Source organism: Helianthus annuus, chromosome 6, assembly GCF_002127325.2.
Source record: "Helianthus annuus cultivar XRQ/B chromosome 6, HanXRQr2.0-SUNRISE, whole genome shotgun sequence".
NCBI lineage: Eukaryota > Viridiplantae > Streptophyta > Magnoliopsida > Asterales > Asteraceae > Helianthus > Helianthus annuus.
In genome coordinates, this window is record NC_035438.2 from 44051490 (window position 1) to 44071223 (window position 19734).

At 36.8% G+C, this 19734-nt stretch overlaps 3 long non-coding RNA genes across 15 annotated transcripts; all 3 read left to right on the top strand.

The window, feature by feature from the left end:
• Positions 1 to 5677: 5677 nt before the first annotated feature.
• On the top strand, positions 5678 to 8678 carry LOC110865335. 3 transcript variants are annotated; one of them, XR_002550564.2, is made up of 4 exons: positions 5681 to 6147; positions 6668 to 7178; positions 8139 to 8293; positions 8491 to 8678. It is a non-coding gene; the product is annotated as an uncharacterized LOC110865335 (long non-coding RNA). The 3 variants fall into 3 exon arrangements; XR_004860694.1 differs by having other exon boundaries at positions 5678 to 6147; positions 6668 to 8394; XR_004860693.1 differs by having other exon boundaries at positions 5678 to 6147; positions 6668 to 8293.
• Positions 8679 to 12274: 3596 nt separating this feature from the next.
• LOC110865334 lies at positions 12275 to 15088 on the top strand. Its single transcript, XR_002550563.2, has 3 exons — positions 12275 to 12557; positions 13078 to 14804; positions 14901 to 15088. It is a non-coding gene; the product is annotated as an uncharacterized LOC110865334 (long non-coding RNA).
• Positions 15089 to 16553: 1465 nt separating this feature from the next.
• Positions 16554 to 19235, top strand: LOC110865333. 11 transcript variants are annotated; one of them, XR_002550556.2, is made up of 8 exons: positions 16554 to 16838; positions 17329 to 17415; positions 17580 to 17614; positions 17692 to 17762; positions 18087 to 18163; positions 18233 to 18300; positions 18382 to 18871; positions 18994 to 19235. It is a non-coding gene; the product is annotated as an uncharacterized LOC110865333 (long non-coding RNA). The 11 variants fall into 11 exon arrangements; XR_002550560.2 differs by having other exon boundaries at positions 18731 to 18871; XR_002550559.2 differs by having other exon boundaries at positions 18773 to 18871.
• The last annotated feature ends 499 nt before the right edge of the window (positions 19236 to 19734 follow it).

The window sequence follows — 19734 nt, forward strand, 5'->3', positions numbered from 1 at the left end:
ACAAGAGTTTGCCTTTCAAACCCTCAAGCATATGCTTTGCAATGCTCCTGTTCTCACGTTGCCCGATGGAAACAACGATTTCATTATCTACTGTGATGCTTCCAACCTTGGTCTCGGCTGTGTCCTCATGCAACGGGACAAGGTTATAGCTTACGCATCTCGTCAGCTCCAAATCCACGAGAAGAACTATACAACCCATGATCTCGAGCTAGGCGCAGTTGTTTTGCATTAAAGATTTGGCGACACTACCTGTATAGTACCAAGTGTACGATCTTCACCGATCACAGGAGTTTACAACACATCTTTAATCAGAAAGAACTTAACATGCGTCAACGCCGATGGGTAGAACTTCTTAACGATTACGACTGTGAGATTCATTACCACCCAGGCAAGGCAAATGTTGTTGCCGACGCGCTTAGCAGACGGAGTTATCTGCTCAGTATTCGAAATACCCAAGCCCAGCATGATCTTGAAACCCTCATCCGCGAAGCCCAGCATGCTTGTTTTAACGAGCGCACCTTGAAGAAAGAGTGGATCTATCACGATGGAGCTCAGCTTGTAAGCAAAGCAAATGGGATTTTCTATTATCTGGACCGAATTTGGATCCCTAAGCGGACCGATTTGTGAAAGATTATAATGGACGAAGCCCACAAATCCCGATATTCTATTCATCCCGGTGCCGATAAAATGTACCAGGACCTTCGTTACAAGTACTGGTGGGAGCATGAAACGGGATATCGCCCTTTATGTTGGAAGTTGCTTGACTTGTGCAAGAGTTAAGGCTGAACATCAACGAACCTCTGGCTTACTCGAACAACCTCCAATCCCCATATGGAAGTGGGAGAGTATAGCTATGGATTTCATAACCAAACTTCCGCCCACGCCATCAGGTCACGACAGCATTTGGGTAATAGTTGATCGTCTGACCAAATCAGCCCACTTTTTGCCAATACGGGAAGACTACAAGGTAAAACGACTAGCCCGAATCTACACCGACGAGATCATTTGTAACCATGGTACGCCTCGTGACATCATTTCAGATCGTGATGCTCGGTTTACTTCGCGATTGTGGGAAACGTTTCAAGCAGCTCTTGGTACGACGCTTAACCTGAGTACCGCATTCCTACCTCAAACCGACGGACAGACTGAAAGAACGATCCGTACTCTTGAAGATATGCTCCGCGCGTGTGTCATAGACTTCGGTGGTAGTTGGAACAAATACCTACCGTTAGTCGAATTTTCGTACAACAACAGCTATCATGCCAGCATACAAATGACACCATTCGAGGCCTTATATGGAAGAAGATGTCGTTCGCTTATTGTGTGGCACGAGATCGGTCACTTGCAATTAACCGGTCCCGAATTACAACAAGAAACGACTGACAAAATCCTCCAGATTCGAGACAACTTGTTGAAAGCCAGGGATAGACAGAAAAGTTACGCCGATAGAAGACGCAAGCCCCTTGAATTTGACGTTGGCGACTACGTACTCCTAAAGGTATCACCTTGGAAGGGTGTGGTCAGGTTCGGCAAGAAAGGGAAACAAGCGCCTCGATATGTTGGACCTTATAAGATTCTGGAAAGGATTGGCAAAGTCGCCTACAGACTCGAACTACCGGAGGAACTTAGTAACGTCCACTCGACTTTCCATGTGTCAAATCTCTGAAAATGCCTAGCTGATCATGATCTGATTGTGCCTCTCGACGACCTTCAAGTCAACGAAACGCTGCATATTGTGGAAAAGCCTGTCGAAATCATGGATCGCCAAACCAAGCAACTCAGACGCTCGCGCATCCCTATCGTGAAAGTCCGATGGGAAGGCAAACGTGGCGCAGAGTTTACTTGGGAACTCGAAAGCGACATGAAGGCTAAGTACCCGCAGTTGTTTAAATAAAGATCTGAAGCGAGAATTTGGTAAAATCATTCACGGTGATGTGCAGCTTTCAGCCTAATTTCGGGACGAAATTCCCTAAACAAGGGGAGGCTGTAACACCCTGTGTTTTCGAATGTCAAAGTCAAAGTCCAAGTCAAGTTTGACTTCTTTGACTATAAATAGTCTATTTTATGTTTTGTATTATGTGGAGTAAGTGTTGTTTATCAAAAGAATCGAAGTAATCGAATGTTTAATCGACGCGAAACGATTTACGACTGTGAATAGTAGGAAGTAACAATGCGATAAGGTTAATCAATCAATAATCAAGCTAATCGAATCATCAATCGAACTCGAAACTCGAATTATGCGAATTTGGATTATATTACGTGTGTGTGTGCCTTACGTGTTACTTGTGCGTGTTTACTTTATGTTATGTATGGTGATCAATCGAATCGAAACTCAAAACTCAATCAAACTCAATCGAAATCCAATTATGATGAATGGTAGCGGAAGGATAGTGTGAAATATAGATGCTTGTATATAGATATAGTGGTTGGGAGTAAAAGTAATTTGAATAGGAAACTCTATCGTACTCGTATCGCCTCCAATCGAAATCGAAATATCAGAAATTGTCGCACCGAATGCTCAAAGCAGGCTGTGAATCGATCAGGCTCCTAGCCGATCAAACAGCCCAGCCGATCGGACGGACTGTCCGATCGAGCAGGCTGTCCGATCGGGATGCCTGGCCGATCGGCCAGCTCTTTCCCCTTTTGGAAGCCTATAAATAGGTCTGTCATTATCATTCTTTCCACTTTTGGAAACCCTCTGACCGACCAGCTCGTGCTCCCCTTCTTTTCTCAGATTTCTTCCGATCCCGGTAAGATTTCATCCTAAATCTTGTACTTTCATGATCAATACATGCTCCTACACCCTTCTATATTTCAAATCTTGATTTCTAACCGTGAAATCATCAAGATCTAAGCATTCTAGGATGATGTCATCATGGTGTTCTTTAAGAACTTCATGTTTTGGCCTCAATCCACCAAGAATCACTTGGATCTAGCCGATTTCCACATAAACAAACTGTTCGAACGATCGAACAGGCTGTTCGAACGAACAGACCAACCGATCAGACATGTCAGCCGATCGACCAGGCCAGCCGATCGGCTAGCACATGGCCCCACACTATGACAATTTCATTATGTATAGTATTGAACGAAGTGATGTACGATCGAACGAGCTGTTCGATAACATTACTCATCGGATCATGAGATACTATGCTTCAAACCTTAATCGATTTTGCAACTCATTCGATGTATTGGAGTGCCATCTGATCGAACATGTTGTTCGATCAAGTGACATCCTGCTGAGGACTACTACTGAAGTGTCTAACCGATTGGTTAAGCCGGCCGATCGAACGACCCGTTCGATCGATCGACCTGAAAGGTAGGAACACTTCAATGTTCTCAAATACTACAACGAAAACTTCAAAAGGACAAGCCATCATACACAAACACCTCCTACACAAAGGAAGAAACAATCCACTCGAACAGTCCAACCGATCGAGCCTACCGATCGATCGAACAGGCTGTCCGAACGGACTGCCTAACCGAACGAACAACCCGTTCGATCGAACCTACCGTTTGATCGACCAGACTGTTCGACCCATCATCACTTGTTTCCATTTTACGCATTACTCATCGTTATACTATCGAACTATTCAGGCTAACCCTACTCTCAAGCGCTCCCTTCAATCCATCAATCAATCGCTGTGAGTATACTCGAACCCTTTTTGCTTTAGCAATTTTGGGTGTTACATACGTTACTTATCACAATCGAACACACTACGCAACTATTTAAACACTAACCGATCTGCATGTATTACGTGACTAAATGAATGCTTGTTGTTATGTTTACACGTGGAATGCTGTCTGCCTGCCTTAACGACGTAGTACTATAGTTTGGACTCAGCACCCGTTCACACGGGGGTTGTTAAGGACAATTACTTGCATGGATTATAGTGGTAAACATGTATTGCGAACTGTCTCGGACAGTCAACCCGCAGTCATTGGTATCGATAGATCCATGTCGATAATTAACATGCTTCGTTTTCCTTTGTGTATGTGCTGGTTATGCGTAAACTATTTCGAACTCTATATGATATTATCAAACTTGTATGCTCACCTTTACATTTTATGTATTGACTTTATTTTAACGTATGTGACAGGCAATTAGGATGCTTATCTGCTAGGAAGGCGAGCTTAGAATAAACGTCTAGAGCATAGTTGTCTGTAGATCTTGCAGATCGAGTCTCTAGAGGCATTTGAACAAATATATATATTTTATTTAAATCTGAGTTGTCAGAACAGTATATTTGACTAGATGTTTATCTGTAATAACTTGTTTTATTATTTGGGATACGGTATGGGACGTATTATTTAAACTAAATAGTAATGATTGTTGTTGTGGAACTTCTGGACAATCTGTTTCGCTCAGTGCCATGCCCCGATGTCATCGGTTGGGGTGTGACATTTATTCCCATAAGTATCATAACTCATATATGATATGTCTTGTAATAATTGTTTTCAAATCAATTATAACTCTTGGGTTAATAATCCAATCCTTGTGACCCATTTGTCGGTAAATTTGTAAGATCCTCGTTTGTATCCTGTTCAAAGATGTTTTGGATCTTTTTGTAACAACCCTTGCCAAAATTATTATTTCTTATTTTAATAATGCTCATTAGGAAACCTTAATTGAGACCTCCAATTGGTATGGCACGACCTATAATTTTTAAACGGTCAAAACTAGGATCAGGGCCCCCTAAAACTCAAGGGGGTATCCCCTAATGGATAATTATCCATCAAAACTTAGTTAAAACACGTAAATTCATTTTGTTTTGACTCACCAGGGCTATGAGGACACGAGGCCACCCTAGCTAAAATAGGTGTGCCCCGCGTGTCGCACCAGGATCCCTAGCAGTAGGCGTGACACACGGGGGAGAACAAAATTCAGTATATAACTCAGGGGCTTGGCACTTGCATGGAATGTTTGTTACGACGAAAAATTAAGCTACGTACGTTCAATTATACCCGTTTCTTTCCAAAACAATCAAAGTCTCAACCCTCGGCTGCGACAACAGGGTAATAACTCGATCACTGCTACGATATAATGTCCGATCGATTGAAACCTATCCGATAGATGTTTAAGTGCTGCCTGAATTCGGGCTATACTTTGTCATTCGTCGTGAGGGTTTTGATTTCGTGAAGTTATCGTAAATGTTGAATTAAGTTACTGACCTAGTTTCGTTTGCATTGTTATATTTAAACTAGGTTACCAGGCTAAATCAGTAGGCATACTCTGCCCGTCTAAACTTGCAATGTGAGTCATTCTCTTTTTACCAAATATTTTCCAAAACCCTATTTATTTCCGAAGTTATAATTACAGGGATTAAGTCTTTGTAGTCTTTAATTACAGCTGGTATGCGGGGTTTTGTATACATTACTTGATAACAGTCACCATTGGACAGCGGGTTAGTCAATGGGTGATATGACCATAGTCACAGATACGGTCGAGTGACAAATACCGTTGGGTAATTGGTTGATAGAAACATTGTAATGTAACACCCCGAAAACGGGTTTGGTAATCAAACCCCGTTAATACTAAAAGACGGGTAAAGTACCATTAGTAATAAAATTTACCCGGTGAATATTAGGAATCTTAAGTAAATAAACCTAATATTTAATAAAAAGATAAATAAAGGTCTATGGATAAATAAAGTTTATAAAAGGTCTGAGTTAACGGGACCTAAAATAAACTTAGTCGTAAATATCCCCGAAACCCGCTAAGTTAACTAGAAATGTATGGTTTAGTTAATAAGAGGGATTGTGGATTTAAAATAAGAAGGGTGTAACATCCCGAAAATACACATTTTTAAATTTGTATTTAGTTACAAATAAAATTGGTAAAATAAACTAACCAGGATTGGCATTAACCTAGTTAAATGACAACTTATGAGTAGTTAAAATGTTAAAACAAAAGAAAAATGAAACTTGAGGGACTAAAGTTGTGTAAGTGAAAACTAGTAATAATAAAACAAAAAAAAATTAAAGCACAACACTTGTTTGTGTTGTTGGGTTCGATCAGAAGGCAGGGGGCGACTTCAAGCTCCCCAAAACCCTAGTTCACATCAAAAACCACCAATTGAAGGATCAAATCGAGTCCAAAACGAAAATCGAGCATATTCGTGATCCCCATTGAAAGGAGATCATAAGGTATGTGAAAATTCATGAAAATCCTCTACTTGAAATTCTCATGAATTTGGGAAATCTGAAATTTGATGATGCATGTTTGTTAATTTGATAGAATAGGGATGATATAATGTCTAGGAGTAAAACCCTAGTCAATCACATGTTGAAATCATGCTTATTTCTTGTGAATTCACAATCACCATTGAAGGTGATAAGTGGGTGTAGTAGGAACATGTTAAACACTAGAATTTTAATTGTGGTTCTAGTGTAATTTGAGTTCTAGGAAGTAAATTCAGATTTTTGTTAATGTGAAAATTTATGTAAACATGCTTAGTTGATGTTAACCATGGCTAAATGACAAGTATTGAGCTTGTTAATAAATTGTGAGAAATTATGCCCGCAAGGTGTTTGTTAAAATGCCTAAGTGAATGTTATATGTTGAGATTACGAATGAAACGCGTAATTGCCTTGTTTGACTAAATACGTAAGGTGGAATAGTCGTGAATTGAAATGACTAATCTAACCACCTTGTGAATAATGATAGTTTGTCGCCTAACGAGCTAGGTGGAGGCTTGGAAAAGAAGCGGTCAAACGAATCAAGCACGAGAAGAAAACGTATTCGGATGCGAGGTAAGTAGAGCTTACGCCCCTTTACATTATTTGCAAAGTTACTTAATTTCAAGTAATGATATGAATGCTACTAAGTGGTTGGTATATGATATTCCGACGCGATTCAATGAGAGTTGGAATGAGGGGAAAATGGTAAATTAGTCATGTAATGACGAATAATTAAAAACGGTTTTAAGTAAAACAAGTTCAAAGAAAACCGGGATAGGTAAAAGGGGTGAAATGGTAATTAAATACCATCTCAACACGGACAAATGGTCAATTAGACTAAATGGGTCAAATGGTGTGGATAACACCATTTGGCAATAACATTTGACGATCGCTTGTTGAGTTTTGTGATTTCAGGAAATAACATGTGTTGCGTTGCTTTAATTAGAAAATTTAAAGCAGGAAGTATGTAAACGGGTCAATACTATGATCCGAGCCAGGTACGCATACGTGAATTTATAGTTAAAAGTGCAAGAAGGTCTAACATCTAGCCGAAATCCTTCATTTCAAAATGAAGGACTAAATGTGACCAAAGAGCCCTTAATAGGTAAACAATGTAAACAACCCTTAGAGGTTGCTTAGAAACTTATATTATGAGTTTGAAACCCTTAGATGTGTATAAAAGTTCTAGGCAAAAACAATTGCGGGTCGAACGCCTAGAAATAGTTAATTGCGGAAAATGACCAACCAATAGGTAAAATTGGGAAAAAGGGGTTCATATGTTAAATCCACCACAAAATAGTTGTGGTGGAATATTTCTAGTTAATTAGACATGGAAAATATTGTAGTATCAAAAGAAAAGCACAAGTTCTAGACCAAAATGCGTAAATACCCATAACGGGTCAAAATAGAAGTATTAGCGAAACGAGTTAAGAATGTGTAATAACCCGTGATTTGAACCTTGTACAATAGGAAATAATCATAATATTATGTTTACGAAAGAAACAAGGGCCACAATCAAGTTTGTTAGATGAATTCATGAACGGGTCAAAATTTGGTAAAAATGGTAATAAGCCGAAGACTTAAAAGTCTTAAATTTTTGTTAATCCGGATGTCGGATTTTAACTGCATATGATGGAGAATTAAATTATGGACGCGTAGGAAAAAGAATCGTGTAAAACGGATTAAAAACGAGAGAGTTATGTCCGTTTCGGTAAGAACTAATGAAAAATAGACGTGCAGAGTTGACACGGGCGGGTGACTTTTTGACACGGCCGGGTGGCTGGGCTGTGAAAAATATATGTTAACTGACACGGGCGGGTGACTTTTTGACACGGCCGGGTGAAGGGGCTGAAAACAAAACAAAAATAATTTCTTGTTTTGTTACGTTAAGCACGGAACTTGTTTATACTCGATTATTAAAGTGTCAAAACTAATTATTTACATGGTTTTGACCGTAGGTGAAGATGGGATAAGCGGTTGAAAGATACGAAAGTTTTCGTGCAAATAAACGGCAAAATAGGAAAGCTGGAATGCAGGGACCACCGTAACTTACGGTGCCACCGTAAGTTACGGTGGAGCTGAAGGCTTTACGGCAGCCCCCTACTGATTTACGGTAGGGGCATGTCACACCAGGGGCCACCGTAACTTACGGTGCCACCGTAAGTTACGGTGGAGGCCAGTTGGAAATCCATGTTTTGAGATCAAAAGTTTAACGTTGGGATTCTTTTTCCTTCCATTATTATTACCGGATTTGTTTAGACTTATCACATTTCCCGTATGACTAAAGCATTTCATGTTGATGAAATGTAGGTTCTTTTTGGATGCCGAAAGACGATCAAGCTCATCGAAGGACCGAACACGATAAAGATACATGCTTCCGCACATTTCCTCGTCGTAAATTTTTAAACGACAAACTCGATCACTTATGTTGAATAACTTATGATTTGTAAAAGTTTTAATAAACTCGTATTTTCATAGTATGTGTAAACTTAATTACACATCTAATTGTTGGTATTTATATATATAAAAAAAACGTTAAATAGTAACCAGAGTGTTACAATATGTAATCTTAATTACTTGACTGTTTTTCCTAAATGAGACGTTAAACCTTAGTTTATAAGAACGGGTGTTACAAGTTGGTATCAGAGCCTTGGTTTAAGAGATTCAAGTATGGCGGAAAGCTATGCTCCAACTTAAACCTTACGCTCTTGATAAAGATTGGTGTTCGGTTCGAGGCTTGATCGCAAATCCGGTAAGTACATGTATATCAATGGTTTAATATGATTAAAGTGTTGAGAACAACACATATGGTTATCGTGTAATACACGTTACACCAATAAAATCGATATAGAATAGATATAGTCAATGAAATTACACGCGTTGATGCGTATAGTAGAAAAGCCTTGTATTATAATACGGGCATCCTTTAATGTTGAAATTATTAACATTTGTATATGTTTTAGTTGAAGGACACTCGCATATTAGGATAGCGAGAGCTTAACAAATTACGGATATGATTGAAGAACGGTCCAAAGTATGACAAGAGGAGCATGCTCACCAAGGACTAAATCGCGTAACGACCGCGAACAAAGTTAAAGGCAAGAAACGCCCGTCGGGGCAAGCATTACCAGGTGCACACTTTTAAAAATTTAATTGCACAAGTAGCAATATGCAACAAACACGTAAGTAATGACGGTTGCATACACATATGATAGAACTTAGAAAACCTGATTTCCAAGAGAAATTTAATAGAAAATGTGTTATTCACGATGATGATTAACAAATGAGTAACAAGATTTGTTCATATGGAAACTTGGATTGGGGTAATTATCCAAGTGGGAAACTCTCAATTTAATACTATTGAGAAAAGTAGCAATCACATTAACAAATGTGATTATATATTAGTTTGAAAAAAAAACACATTGTATATGTTCATGAATAAAACATGTAAATCAAATAACTGTTAAATGGTAACTAAATAAATGGTTGCCAATGAAAGTCCAGAATATAGAAAGATTAGAGGCGTCACTTACATGGGGTGTAGTGCGGAAATTATGAAAAGGTCATGTGTGTCATGTGTTGATCGCTTACTCTGGCCAAGTAAGCAGTGAACACATGATGTCATGAACTTTTTATGATGGACATACTTACATTCGATGTAGTAGGGACGGGGTGAATGGGACGAATTAAAGAGGTACCCAAATGAATCAAACAAATAAGATGTTTGATAGCAAACGTAAACGCAAGTCGGATGACGGGAGCGTGTTACGTTAGAATAACGAGCCCGAGAGAAGGGACAAAGATTAAAGTAAATGGAAATACAGACCGACTAATAGGAATGCTAACGTATAAGGATAAAAGTTTGACTGTCACAGGTGATGAAATTCACATGGATAAGTCAAACGAATTGAATAAAGAATAAAGGACTTGATTGAATAAAAGCGATGGGTCTCGCTAAGACGACCAATTAAATTAAAATAACGTCTAAAACCATATAGAAATGGTTACTTGAAAAGGATTACGGTAAGGATACCCGATGAATGGGTAGGATTTGGAAAGAATGCGTAAACCAAGAGAGGGGAACGCGAAACAGAAAGTCAAAAGACTCGGAATATGAGTCATGACTAAAAGACAATGAGAATTTGCAAACAGAAATGTTAATAACTACGCTCAACTATTTTAAAGTTGAACGGGTCGAATAAAGAACAGAGTTTGATGTTCACAAGTGATGAAATTTCACACGAACAAGTCAAACGAGATAAATAAAGTATAAAAACTTGGTAGTGCAAGTAAGCGCAAACCGAATAATGGAAGCGCGAAACATTAATGAACCTACGTGATGGCTCATAAAGGAATATACATAGCAAAAACGCAAACTAGCGAAACAAAAAAAAATGTTAAAAACATTAAAATAAAAGAACCCGGGTAATGGGACGTAAAGGGGTATAAGTATGAACCGGGTAACGGTAAGTGTATGGAAAAACCGACGTGTAAATCGAAGTTGGAAGTCGAGAAGTCGGAAAGATGATTCGAAAGAAAACAATGTAGCCTTAGACTACGGTCAAGGTCAAATGAAATCCAAAAAGTAAAGGTGAATAATTATAAACATAAAAAGGGGTGCCTTAACGCCATATGCGTATATAAACGTATACACATTTGAACAAAGACTAGAATAAAAGATGATCTACGGGATCATCATAACCTACGGGATATTAATTAGTGTAAAGGTCTACGGGGCCAAAATGACCCACGAGTCATGAATTGAAGCAAAAAGGGATCATAAGGGCCTCGCCTTAAAAAGGTGCAAAAATCTAAAGGAATAGCCTACAAGGCTGAGTAAAAGAACCTATGGGTCGGTGAGTTAAGTGTGGGAACTGATTTTAATTCCACGAATTAAATAATATCGGAAAAGAATGAATCCTCGGACTTAAAATTCCTAGGAGTAATAAAAGGATATAAGGCAAGGTGAAGAGAAAACATTAAACTAAAATTTAGTTTTAGTAAGAAATGACGTTTAACAAATATATAAGTATTATGAGAGAAGTTAAGAAAAGGTTAATATTAAAAGATACAAGTCTTGACACGGATAGGCGCAAGACGATATATTCGAAAAGAGATATTTTCGAGAAATGAAAGGTTGATATAAATTAAACATGATGTGACCCGATCAGGGTCAAGAAATACAATGTGAAGTAGAATCACAATATAACCAAGCGAGCGGTAAAGAGTAACCGGACTAATAATTCTAGTTAGTGAGACCGGTTAAGGTCATTTAAACAAATTTGGTTGCGTATAAGCAGAGGATTCGGTATAACTGAACCGAATAAATGAACTTGAAAACAAAAGAAATTGTAGTTAAAAAGTGAAAGATTTCACTAAAGACCTTTAAACAGGTCAAGGAAACTGATTCACAAAGGGTTCGATAATATGGATATCGCTAAATTAACTAAACTAGTAGAAATAACGAAATTACGTTATTTCAAGTTGCATTATGTCAAATGGGGCACGTAGATGTTTTGTAACCAAAAAGGTATTACCAAAAAGGTAGATGTTTTGTAACCAAAAAGGTATTACCATAATTTTTTGGTAATACTAACAATCGATTAAAATATGAGCAATGCTCAATTGATTATTGAGAGCATATGCATGGAGTTAAACTCTATAAATTATGAAGGAAAAAGGTTTCGAGGACGAAACCTCTTTAAGGGGGGTAGACTTGTAACACCCCGAAAACGGGTTTGGTAATCAAACCCCGTTAATACTAAAAGACGGGTAAAGTACCATTAGTAATAAAATTTACCCGGTGAATATTAGGAATCTTAAGTAAATAAACCTAATATTTAATAAAAAGATAAATAAAGGTCTATGGATAAATAAAGTTTATAAAAGGTCTGAGTTAACGGGACCTAAAATAAACTTAGTCGTAAATATCCCCGAAACCCGCTAAGTTAACTAGAAATGTATGGTTTAGTTAATAAGAGGGATTGTGGATTTAAAATAAGAAGGGTGTAACATCCCGAAAATACACATTTTTAAATTTGTATTTAGTTACAAATAAAATTGGTAAAATATACTAACCAGGATTGGCATTAACCTAGTTAAATGACAACTTATGAGTAGTTAAAATGTTAAAACAAAAGAAAAATGAAACTTGAGGGACTAAAGTTGTGTAAGTGAAAACTAGTAATAATAAAACAAAAAAAAAAAAAATTAAAACACAACACTTGTTTGTGTTGTTGGGTTCGATCAGAAGGCAGGGGCGACTTCAAGCTCCCCAAAACCCTAGTTCACATCAAAAACCACCAATTGAAGGATCAAATCGAGTCCAAAACGAAAATCGAGCATATTCGTGATCCCCATTGAAAGGAGATCATAAGGTATGTGAAAATTCATGAAAATCCTCTACTTGAAATTCTCATGAATTTGGGAAATCTGAAATTTGATGATGCATGTTTGTTAATTTGATAGAATAGGGATGATATAATGTCTAGGAGTAAAACCCTAGTCAATCACATGTTGAAATCATGCTTATTTCTTGTGAATTCACAATCACCATTGAAGGTGATAAGTGGGTGTAGTAGGAACATGTTAAACACTAGAATTTTAATTGTGGTTCTAGTGTAATTTGAGTTCTAGGAAGTAAATTCAGATTTTTGTTAATGTGAAAATTTATGTAAACATGCTTAGTTGATGTTAACCATGGCTAAATGACAAGTATTGAGCTTGTTAATAAATTGTGAGAAATTATGCCCGCAAGGTGTTTGTTAAAATGCCTAAGTGAATGTTATATGTTGAGATTACGAATGAAACGCGTAATTGCCTTGTTTGACTAAATACGTAAGGTGGAATAGTCGTGAATTGAAATGACTAATCTAACCACCTTGTGAATAATGATAGTTTGTCGCCTAACGAGCTAGGTGGAGGCTTGGAAAAGAAGCGGTCAAACGAATCAAGCACGAGAAGAAAACGTATTCGGATGCGAGGTAAGTAGAGCTTACGCCCCTTTACATTATTTGCAAAGTTACTTAATTTCAAGTAATGATATGAATGCTACTAAGTGGTTGGTATATGATATTCCGACGCGATTCAATGAGAGTTGGAATGAGGGGAAAATGGTAAATTAGTCATGTAATGACGAATAATTAAAAACGGTTTTAAGTAAAACAAGTTCAAAGAAAACCGGGATAGGTAAAAGGGGTGAAATGGTAATTAAATACCATCTCAACACGGACAAATGGTCAATTAGACTAAATGGGTCAAATGGTGTGGATAACACCATTTGGCAATAACATTTGACGATCGCTTGTTGAGTTTTGTGATTTCAGGAAATAACATGTGTTGCGTTGCTTTAATTAGAAAATTTAAAGCAAGAAGTATGTAAACGGGTCAATACTATGATCCGAGCCAGGTACGCATACGTGAATTTATAGTTAAAAGTGCAAGAAGGTCTAACATCTAGCCGAAATCCTTCATTTCAAAATGAAGGACTAAATGTGACCAAAGAGCCCTTAATAGGTAAACAATGTAAACAACCCTTAGAGGTTGCTTAGAAACTTATATTATGAGTTTGAAACCCTTAGATGTGTATAAAAGTTCTAGGCAAAAACAATTGCGGGTCGAACGCCTAGAAATAGTTAATTGCGGAAAATGACCAACCAATAGGTAAAATTGGGAAAAAGGGGTTCATATGTTAAATCCACCACAAAATAGTTGTGGTGGAATATTTCTAGTTAATTAGACATGGAAAATATTGTAGTATCAAAAGAAAAGCACAAGTTCTAGACCAAAATGCGTAAATACCCATAACGGGTCAAAATAGAAGTATTAGCGAAACGAGTTAAGAATGTGTAATAACCCGTGATTTGAACCTTGTACAATAGGAAATAATCATAATATTATGTTTACGAAAGAAACAAGGGCCACAATCAAGTTTGTTAGATGAATTCATGAACGGGTCAAAATTTGGTAAAAATGGTAATAAGCCGAAGACTTAAAAGTCTTAAATTTTTGTTAATCCGGATGTCGGATTTTAACTCCATATGATGGAGAATTAAATTACGGACGCGTAGGAAAAAGAATCGTGTAAAACGGATTAAAAACGAGAGAGTTATGTCCGTTTCGGTAAGAACTAATGAAAAATAGACGTGCAGAGTTGACACGGGCGGGTGACTTTTTGACACGGCCGGGTGGCTGGGCTGTGAAAAATATATGTTAACTGACACGGGCGGGTGACTTTTTGACACGGCCGGGTGAAGGGGCTGAAAACAAAACAAAAATAATTTCTTGTTTTGTTACGTTAAGCACGGAACTTGTTTATACTCGATTATTAAAGTGTCAAAACTAATTATTTACATGGTTTTGACCGTAGGTGAAGATGGGATAAGCGGTTGAAAGATATGAAAGTTTTCGTGCAAATAAACGGCAAAATAGGAAAGCTGGAATGCAGGGACCACCGTAACTTACGGTGCCACCGTAAGTTACGGTGGAGCTGAAGGCTTTACGGCAGCCCCCTACTGATTTACGGTAGGGGCATGTCACACCAGGGGCCACCGTAACTTACGGTGCCACCGTAAGTTACGGTGGAGGCCAGTTGGAAATCCATGTTTTGAGATCAAAAGTTTAACGTTGGGATTCTTTTTCCTTCCATTATTATTACCGGATTTGTTTAGAATTGTCACATTTCCCGTATGACTAAAGCATTTCATGTTGATGAAATGTAGGTTCTTTTTGGATGCCGGAAGACGATCAAGCTCATCGAAGGACCGAACACGATAAAGATACATGCTTCCGCACATTTCCTCGTCGTAAATTTTTAAACGACAAACTCGATCACTTATGTTGAATAACTTATGATTTGTAAAAGTTTTAATAAACTCGTATTTTCATAGTATGTGTAAACTTAATTACACATCTAATTGTTGGTATTTATATATATATATAAAAAAAGTTAAATAGTAACCAGAGTGTTACAATATGTAATCTTAATTACTTGACTGTTTTTCCTAAATGAGACGTTAAACCTTAGTTTATAAGAACGGGTGTTACATGTAATCGCCCTTAGTACTGTAATTTATAACAATGTGTCGTTTTGTGCAAATTGAATGACTCGCCAGTATTTCCTCGCTGATAAAATCTTTTTAAACATGTTTCGGGTAATTTACTGTGAACAAGAAAAAAATGCCGTGTAGCACTACCAGCTTGGCTAAAGTGGCTCAGTAAATAAATAAACATGTTTTTGTAAACAGGGGATTTCCCAGTGAAATTCCTTTATTGTAAATTACAGGGTTTGTCCCGGAACTTGAAATAAAATGATCGGGTATTTTCAGTTTTAAATGATCCTGTTAAGATTTCCGCTGCCAAATTAAATAATAATACCACGGGTTTCTGTCCCGCGGCATTCGAACCAGGAAACTGGGTCGGGGGTCGTGACACTTTTAATGATCGACACTAACTTGTGATCTTGTTCGTGGTTCTATCTTTATATTCTACATATTTGACCGCTTAGTTTTCATAAAACTCGATTATAATAAGATTGTATCCCCCTCCCCCTCCCCTCCCCTCCCCTCCCTCTTCCGTAACTCATTTCATCAAAAACCTAATATGCATGTTACACTTTAAATCTCCTAAATTATTTTGTTAACATCCTAAACACTTTAAATCTCCTAAATTATTTTGCTACCATCCTAACTCATAATCACTAGTTGAACCATACTAGTGTTTATGTAAATGATCTTCAACTATCAACTTTGATCAAATTTTCAATAAATTAGGTTTATTTAGTATTATTTAAGTTTATAACCCTTTCTAGGTTAAAATTCCTAAATTGTTCAAGAACCCTAATTCCTAAAATTCCCCAATTCATCTAGTTAATCAAATTGGGGAATTCTATTCACAAAATTAGCATGGTCATCCCTAAGAACTCGAGGGACACTTAGAGGCCTTGTACGAGTAGAAAAAATGGGTCCCTATATAATTTTATATATAAAAAAATTAGTAATCGGACAATAATTGTGATAAATAAATCAGTAATAAGATGATACATGTTTTACATCAATCTAAAACTATAAAGACGAATACTAGTTTGGGGTCCAATAATATCGATAGTAGTACCGATTCGGTTTGATGTACATTTTCTATATAATTAAAAGGTTCAATAGTTGTGGTAACGGTAAAATTAATACCCAAAACTAATGCACCTATCTATTATATATAATAAATGAAAAAAATTTGGGCTGATATGGCAGCTTCTTAGAGCTTCTCACAATGGGTTTTGGCGGGAAACTGCTCGGGTCAAGAAATGGCACGCGGATCCTGATCGTTTTAGTAACCTACCCATCTATTCGGATCCAATATAAAAACCCATTTAAAACACAATTTTCTCTTCTTTCAACATTATCAACCGCCTCTTTCTCTCTCTATTCTTTTCCTTCACTGCTTCACACCGAAACCCTAGCCTCCGTGTTCCTTTGGCTTGAAGCTTCTACATCTCATTTTCTCTGAAAACATACGCTTGTGCTTGAATCGACTAATAAGGGAGACACGCTTTGCCCTTTCCAATTCCTGCTCTCAAACCCTACTGTCCGAATACACATCTTCCCCTTCACGTTTCCTGCCGATCAATCGATTTATCAATCCTATAATATACTAATCTCATCAATGTAAGTTTCTCTCTATTACTTGCTCTCTACACCCTCTTTGATCGCTGCTTTGGTTTTCCCTGGTATGTAACACTTTGACAATTGTTTTATGGTTTGATTTGGGGGTTTTAGGGTTTTGTTACTTTAGGTTTATGTTTTGATTGGTGCTTTAATTTGCGTTGTTTTTTTTTTTAAATTGGCTGTTTAGGGTTATGTTCTTGCTTTTTTTGTTATCGAGTGTTTGATTATGGGGAAAAGAACATCAGATTCATATTTGAATAACTAAAATAAATTCATGTTTATGCTATAAGTATATGTTGTGTCGGGTTCAAGACATTTTGATTATGGGGTATGCATCTTATTGGTATTTTATTTATTGGCGTATGTATATGATCAGATAGTTTAAATGTTGGTTCAAACAATACTACATTTGTATTCATACTTGAGGTAGTGTTGCAATGTTGTTGTAGTTTTAGATGTCAAGAAAATGAGTAATTTGTTGTATTAACAGGTTGAAAGCCATCATCAATTTGGCGTAGATGGGTATTCAAGAAAATAAAGGCATAAGTGGGAGTTTGGGTTCGTTTCTTACTCGCAGGTGCTTCACCTTTATCTTGGACTTTTTAAAAGTGCAAGATAATCATCCATTGAAAACAATAATAATACAACGGTGCCATAGATATTTGTCACTAAATTATATTTTACTTCACCAACCATCAACATTTGTTATTGTTTAATATGTGCATTAATCACTTTTTGCAGATGCTTTGGTTGTCTTATGAGGGGCTACTTAGAAGGTGAGTAATTAATGGTTATTTTGGAAACTTTGCACTAATTTTCTTGCTAAATGGTCATGACGATGTTGAGTTGTGAGGTTTTGGTGTGTGCTGCCTCCTTTAGAAGAAGAGGATGTTCCTCAACTATACCCAAAAGGGTCAAATCTTGGTATGTAATCCTTTAAAATTTAGTTACTTTTTTTCATATCAAATTATAAACAATTTTATTATTTACCAAATTGCTAATTTTTTTTAAAGAGTTGTTGGACATGTTACGTGAAAAACAAGAAGCAAGAATCAATGTTGGACATGAATAGAAAACTTTTCCAAGAATATGGATTCTTTGCTTTACTTGATCATACATGAGAACTAAATGAAGTTAAACACTAAAAATCAAGGGCCCTTAAATATGGGCCTCAATCTTTGGCTTATTTTTTATAGAGTCCAGCCGCAATAAATCTTGATTTAGGTTTTATGATTCTTGAAAATGCAGGTGAGTGAGCTTGAGAAACAGTTGAAAATGGAGATAAAATCAAGAAACAGAGCCAGAGCCAGAGTCTAAAAGATCTGGTAAAAGACATAATTTCTCTTTAGATGATGGTAATTTAGGGTCTTTTAATGAGGATATTTTTTGAGTAGTCTAATGAGAATAAGAGTTAGAAAGAAAGATGGAGCTGAAGATCTTTTAAAAAAGAAGATGACAATGGGTATGTTTCTTGAATTTAGAACTTGATTTAAAACATTTAGCTTTAGATAAGGTGTTAACATAAGTGTTTCACTATTTGTAGCTAGATTTTATGTATTTTGGTTCCAGCGGAATGAAATGGTCAAGACCGGGTTCTCCGGGTTCGAAGGAACCCGACTTTGTAGTGGGGCTACTTCAACTTAAAAGATGAAACAAGGGTTACTAAATAAAGTTCAATAAGCAATCCCAAACACCCCTCTAAAAGTAACTTATTTAGTTAATGCTTAAAAGTCAAATGTGGTCATGATTTGTTCTTTTGATGTTTTCTTTTCTTATATGCTCAGGCATGATTTTACTTTCAACAACTTATATCATGAGTTAGTTACTGTCATTCAATGTTATACAATCTTTTTGTTCAGTTTACCATTCTACTATTTCTTTGTTCATAACAGTATCGCCTCTAGCTCTATTCTGCACCGATTATTGTGTTGCAGGAAATTTGTCACGGATATCTTAAGCTTGAAAATACACTGTTGGAAGTGCAGCTCCTAGTGTTAAAAATACTTAAAATATGTGATTTTGGGTATTCAAAGGTAATTAATTTACTAAGTTTTCATATTTTTTACGGGTCCTCATACCATAATTTAAAGATTGGATAATAAGTGGCTGTTAATATTCATATTATTTTTTTAATTTTTTTTTTTTTTGCATTCAGTAATCAGTTAGGCGTTCCCAATCAAAGTCAGCTGCAACTTACATTGCACTTGAAGTTCTTTCAAGAAAAGAATATGATGGAAATGTGGCTCCTTTGAGCTTTTAGTTATTTACTAGACATGCAATTTAATGTTATTTCTTATTTGAATTACCATACTTGACTCATCCTAACACACACCATTGTTCTTGTGGAAAAACAATAAATTAAATGGTTAAAAAATTAAAAGTTAAGTTTTCGACATATTTTGATACTGCATTTGTTGGAAAACCTTATGGACTTTAGTTGACCGCATGGTTTAGTCTTTTTATTTATACATTTAAGCAGCATTAGTCATAAATAGTTTCTAATTTCTAATATAAATAATTTTCTCAACCCGGGAAGCAATCCCGGGTGATAACCTAGTTAATCATATAGAAAATCTATACATATAATAAAGGAAATCAGATTTGGGACACGTGTCCTCACCAAATCTCTCCTCCCAAAGGTTTCCCCGCTCAAATATATTGACCCGTCTTTAAAAACTCGCGGATCTAACCCGCACCACAAAACATTTATACGGATCCTATAAATTTCTTATAACCCAGATGAAACCATAAGTCCATTACGTTTACGCCCCTCCTTTCCAATCGTCCCCTGTTTCACACCGATTTCTCTCCTCTCCATTCACGTTTCCCTTTTACAATCAACAAGTGTAATCCCTTGCACCGTCATCTCAACCTGAGCAATCGGGTAGAGTCTTCT